Source organism: Dasypus novemcinctus, assembly GCF_030445035.2.
Source record: "Dasypus novemcinctus isolate mDasNov1 chromosome 12 unlocalized genomic scaffold, mDasNov1.1.hap2 SUPER_12_unloc_2, whole genome shotgun sequence".
NCBI lineage: Eukaryota > Metazoa > Chordata > Mammalia > Cingulata > Dasypodidae > Dasypus > Dasypus novemcinctus.
Window position 1 is genome coordinate 17,725 of NW_026688130.1, and position 5,295 is coordinate 23,019.

The 5,295-nt window shown below is 43.5% G+C and overlaps 1 pseudogene; it reads left to right on the forward strand.

The window, feature by feature from the left end:
* Window positions 1–306: 306 nt before the first annotated feature.
* Window positions 307–3,968, forward strand: LOC131277405 (thyroid receptor-interacting protein 11 pseudogene; annotated as a pseudogene).
* The last annotated feature ends 1,327 nt before the right edge of the window (window positions 3,969–5,295 follow it).

Genomic DNA, 5,295 nt, shown 5'->3' on the forward strand with positions numbered 1-5,295 from the left:
GCAGCTGGGGGGAGCCCCTGAAGCTGGTGTTGCCCAGCAACCCCTCACTGTGCTGTGGAATCCTGAGTGCTTAGATTTGGACTAGTTCCGTCAAGGCAGCAGTTGGAGGACACCTGGTGGGAGAGTCTGACCACATCGGCTGCTTCACTCAGAGCAGACCGTGTAGGTCCTTGACCCACAGCGATGTCGTCCTGGCTTGGTGACCTCGGCTCCAGCTTGGGACAAACTCTGGGCAGAGTGAGGGGCAGCCTGGCTTTTCTCACTGGACAGAGGTCAAACTTGACAACAGGATTGCTAATGGAAGGCATGGAGGACGTGGAAGCAGCTTTACCTAACTCAAGCAGAGAGGAGAGCGAATCCATTCATTCAACCTTAAAATCAGCGAATGAGAGACTTAAACACTGTGCAGACCTAGAAGAGCAGCATGAAGCCTCACAGCTTCAAGTCAAGCAGCGATCTACAAGTTACCAAAATGAATTACAAGAGGAAGATGTAGACATCAGTCATCTTAGAGTAGGACAGATTGTGCTACAGGAGCAGGTGCAGAATCGGCAGCCAGCCACTGAGTCTGACGTATCTCAACTGTATATGGTAAAGGGTGATCTTCAAGAGGAAACACAACATCATCAGAAGACAACTGAAGATCAAAACCAGAGTGAGATTCAAGTGCTTCAGTTTTTAGAGGAGCACAAAAAGGAAAGGGATGAGTTTCAATACCAGCATGAGCAAATGAATACCTCACAGACCCAGCTTTGCTTAGAGAAGGATGAGGAAACAAGGAATTTGCAAGACACTATTGAACAAGCCAGAACCCAGATGCAGGAAGGAAGACAGGGACTTCAAACAGAAAATTTGGATATTTCTGTTGAAAAGAAAGTTGAGAGCCTTAAAATAGAATATGGAAGGGAAAGGCTTGATTTATCTAAAGGTGAAATTGAAATGTTAGTAAAGGGGATAAAAGAAAGGGAATTAGAGATTAAAATTCTAAATGAAAAGAATATATCTTTAAGAAAGCAGATTGATCAGCTGTCCAAAGAGGAGCTTGTGAAACTAACTCACATAATCCAGCAGAAAGATTCGGAAATACAAGCTCTTCATGCAAGAACCTCTTCAGCTCCCTACACCCAGGATGCTGCTTATCTCCAACAGCAAATGCAGGCCTTTGTCCTGGAGAGAGAACACGTATTAGCTGTTCTCAGTGAGAGGACTAGGGAAAATAGCCACCTAAAAAGAGAATACCACAAAATGGTGGACATAGTCTCTGACAAAGAAGCAGTCCTTAGGAAGCTGCAAGAAGAAAATAAAACCTTGTGCACTCGATTTGAAAGTAGTGACCAGAATATGTTTAGAGAAACGGTGCATAATTTATCATATATCATTCGAGAAAAAGACATTGAAATAGATGCATTGAGTCAGAAATGTCAGACTTTACTGACTGTTTTACATGCATCCAGCACTGGTAACGAGGACGGAGGTGTTAACAGTCATCACTTTGAGGAGATACTGCAGGAACGGGATAAATTAAAGCAACAAGTAAAGGAAATGGAAGGGTGGAAACAGCAAGTGATGACCACAGTACAAAACATACACTGTGAGTCAACCCAAGTACAGGAGGAATTTCATCAACTTCAGGCTCAGGTTTTGGTTGACAGTGAAAATAATTGTAAATTCCAAGGAGAGCGTACTGAACTAATCCAACGGTACAAGCAGAACGAAAGCAAACTCAAAAATTTTGGGAAGAAATTAGCACAAGTTCAGCACAGCCTAGGGCAGCTTTGCAACACCAAGGATCTTCTTTTAGGAAAACTTGATATCATTTTACCACAGCTCTCCTCTGGACCATCACCTGTTTCACAGTCAGCAGAATCTCTTAGGGACACTAAATCTGATGTAATGAGGGAGCCTTCTAAATTACTTCAACAAGAGTTAAGAAAATCACTGCAGGAAAAAGATGGAACAATCAGCACTCTACAGGAAAAGAATCACAGATTATGTCATTTAATTGCTGCCACCCCAGAGCTAGAAGGAAAAGAACATGAACAAAATGATCCAGAAGTTAAGGAGATAAAGGACAAACAAGATGTTTTTAAAAAGTTACTTAAGGAAAAAGACCTCTTAATCGAAGCCAACAGTGCCAAGTTCCTTTCGTTAAATGAGAATTTCACTAACAAAGTGAAGGAAAATGAACTTTTAAGGCAGGCAGTGACAAACCTGAAGGAGAGAATATTAATTTTAGAAATAGACATTTCTAAACTGAAAGAGGAAAATGAAAAAATAGCAGAAACATCCAGAGTAAAGGAAACAGAACATCAAGCATTACAAGAGGCTAATACCATGATTTCAATCATGCTGCAAGAAAGGGAGTTTGAGTGCCAGGCAATGAAGGAGAAGGCTCTTGTTTTGGAACAACTACTCAAAGGAAAGGAACAGGACAAGACTGGGGAGTTAGATCAGCTTTTAAATGCAGTGAAATCCATGCAGGAGAAGGCAGCTGTGTTTCAACAGGAGAGAGATCAAGTCCTGTTGGCCCTGAAACAGAAACAAATGGAAAACAGTGCCCTGCAGAATGAGCTACAACATTTACATAACAAGGAATTACACTTAAACTGGGAGCTAAAGAGCCTGCATAAGCATGTTTTAGAATCACAAGACTCTTCTACTCGTGAAGCTTTGGCTGCAGAAGACAGGGAGAACAGCCTAAGAAAGAAAGTCACAGCACTGGAAGACAAGCTACTTTCATCCTCTGATGCAATGACGGACGCAAGGCGTCAAGCCAGTTTGCAGGTAGCATCATTGCAGCTCCAACTGAATGCAGTCTCTGCACAGAGGGATGAAACTGCACAGCAGCTTTCCATCTCACAAGAACAAGTAAAGCAGTATGCTCTCTCCTTAGCCAACCTGCAGGGGGTACTAGACCGTTTCCAGCAAGAGGAAAAAGCCATGTATTCTGCCAAACTAGCAAAGCAAAACAACCTTCTGGGGGAATGGAAGACAAAGGCAGAAAATCTGGGAGGAAAACTTTCATCATTACAGGAACGTTTGGATGAGGCGAATGCTGCATTGGACTCAGCAACAAGACTGAGAGAACAGTTAACTCTGAAGGAAGAACAAGTTAAAAATCTTAAAACACAAAATGCATACCAAGAAGAAAGGCTGGATGAGGTACAAAAGAAATTGACGAACGTACTAAAGAGCACGGAAGGAAAAGTGGACAAAGTCCTAATGAGAAAGCTCTTTATTAGATACTTTCAGGCACCAAAAACCAAGCGTTCTGAGGTATTAAGATTAATGGGAAGCAGTCTGGGTATGAAAAAGGAGGAAATGGAAGAGTTGTTCACTGATGGCCAGGGTGCAGTTACCAGGTGGATGAGTGGTTGGCTTGGAGGAGGATCAAAAAGTGTTCCCAATACATCTCTGAAACCTAGTCGACAGCGTGTACTTCATAGTTCTTTCTCAGAACATTTTCTGAAATTTCTACAAACAGAGTCTCATCCATCTGTGCCACCACCAAAACTTTCTGCTCATGATATGAATCTCCAAGATCCACCAGGAAGGACCCAACGAGCCACAAATGTACCACCACATTGTAAATATACAGCAGCGTCCAGAACCAGTACAAGAGCACCTGAGAATCCATTCTTAGCTCCCTGCTCTGCAGCGGTGCCTCTAATCAGCCTTGCTAGACTCGGGACTGGTGGGCCTGGGAATCTTCTTTTGAAACCCGTCTCAGATGTGCTGCCCACATTTACAGCTCTGCCATGCTACCTGACAACACCGCTGCAATTATACTGAAAGACTCTGAAGCAAAAGGCAATCAAGCCAGAAATAACTATACCACTGTGAAACAGGCAAGCCACCCTTAACAATTGTGTGTATATATGTATATATTTTATCATAATGTCACCTTGTAGAAGAAGTCAGGTGTTCGTTTGTACCTGTACTGTCCTTATATTTAATAAAACTATCTATCTTTATACTTGTAGAAATTGCAGGTGTCATAGAACAAGTGTGCCATATAATCTCCCTTTTTCCCCTCTGATTTAAACCCTTTCAAACTTAATTGTCTCTCTTTTACCATAATTGACAAAAAAAAAAAGAAATGCAAACATCCATAAAGCAGCTCTTCATTTCCTTCTCTGATTATTTTATGAGAGACAAGCCCTATGCCTGGTTGCCCACAGCACATCTCCAGGACACAGTAGACTCTGGAGGGGAAGGCAGGGATCTCGGCAGAGACAGGCAGCCAGCTGTGCCATGGGGCAGGACCTGAGGATCACCAGGGGTTGACAATGTGAGAAAGCACCTCGGCTGGTGCACCGAATTGCACAGTTCATATCTTCAGAAACGTAAGTTTTATGCTAAATAAACCTCTATTATGACTTACTTGCTTGAATTAAAAGTGCAGGAAGAATTCCTGAGTATTCTATGCATTAGGCCTGGCTCCCAGCGCAGGACAAGAGTGCTGACATCCAGGCTACAGGCCAGGGAGGCCACATGGAAGAGTGGGATGAGAGAGAGGGGTTACTGGCAGGGCCCTGTTTCTTCTCCTAGGAACACCCCACATCACCGTTCTCACTCTGATCGATACATACTCAGTAACTTCATGACACCCAGGCAAGTGGATGTTTAAGAACCTGCTCCTGAAACTGATCCCCCGAGAATTAGCACGGGGATCCCCACACCCATGGTCCTTCCTCTCCTGACTCTCACTCCTCGGCTCCCCTCCCCCTGGGGCCCATCCCAGTGAATACATGGCCACTGCCACCACCCGCTCGACTAAGACAAATTCTATTTTGGCTCCAGGAAGACATGCCTGCCTTGTTGCTGTCATAGCCTCTGGATCCCCTTCCCGATTCCATGTGCCACCGCCTTGCAGTCCATCCATGTCATCTCACCTTTTTCCCCTATCCACAAAATCCATTCCTAGAGCCCACTGCTACCACACTAGATTCTGCTTTATAAATTTGCTTTATGACTCAACCTGTTCCTCTGTCTCCACCCCATCTGTTTGTGGGAAATCTATGCCGGAATCAGGAGTTTCAGCTCACCCAACTTCATAGCCTCTAAGACCTTCCTGTCTGATACAGTGACACTCACATGCAAAATGATGGGATTGACATAATGAAACTACTCCATTCCTACCCTTCATTGTACCAGATGGGTTTCTCTCATTAATATTCTTATTCTCTGTGTAAGAAGAAACTCTATGGGATGACAATATTAAAATAAATTATGTTTTACCATGGAGAAATATCACTGATGCACAAAAGGCCAACTGATCTGAATGCCTTGGAA